Raw genomic sequence first — 637 nt, 5'->3', positions numbered from 1 at the left:
GGACTAAGAGTAGATCCCTGATGCAATCCTGTCAAGACAGTGAAATGATCTGAGTCTCCTCCTGCCGTCCTCACCTGGGTTTTCGCTCCATCATATATATCCTTAATTGCTCTGATATATGCCAGCGGTACTCCACTCACCTCCAAGCATCTCCAAAGTACCTCCCTGGGGACTTTGTCGTAAGCCTTCTCCAGATCGATAAACACCATGTGCAGGTCCTTCTTCCTTTCCCTATACTGTTCCACCAACCTCCGCACTAGGTGAATTACCTCCGTCGTCGAGAAGCCAGGCATAAATCCAAACTGGTTTTCCGAAATAGACACTATCCGTCTCAGCCTCACCTCGACCACTCTCTCCCAAATCTTCATAGAGTGACTCAATAACTTAATCCCCCTATAGTTATTGCAACTCTGGATGTCACCCTTATTCTTATAGAGAGGGATCATGGTACTCCACCTCCAAGCCTCGGGCATCTTTGCCGTCTTGAAGATTTCATTAAACAATCCAGTCAACCACCTTACACCAGCCTCTCCAACGAACTTCCAAAACTCCACCAGTATCTCGTCCGGCCCCATCGCCCTACCCCTTCTCATCCTGCGAACAGCCTCTCTAACCTCTTCTACCTTAAAACGTCTAC

The sequence above is a fragment of the Capsicum annuum genome, chromosome 2 (genome assembly GCF_002878395.1).
Source record: "Capsicum annuum cultivar UCD-10X-F1 chromosome 2, UCD10Xv1.1, whole genome shotgun sequence".
In the NCBI taxonomy this organism is placed as follows: domain Eukaryota; kingdom Viridiplantae; phylum Streptophyta; class Magnoliopsida; order Solanales; family Solanaceae; genus Capsicum; species Capsicum annuum.
This window is presented reverse-complemented; position numbering follows the sequence as displayed.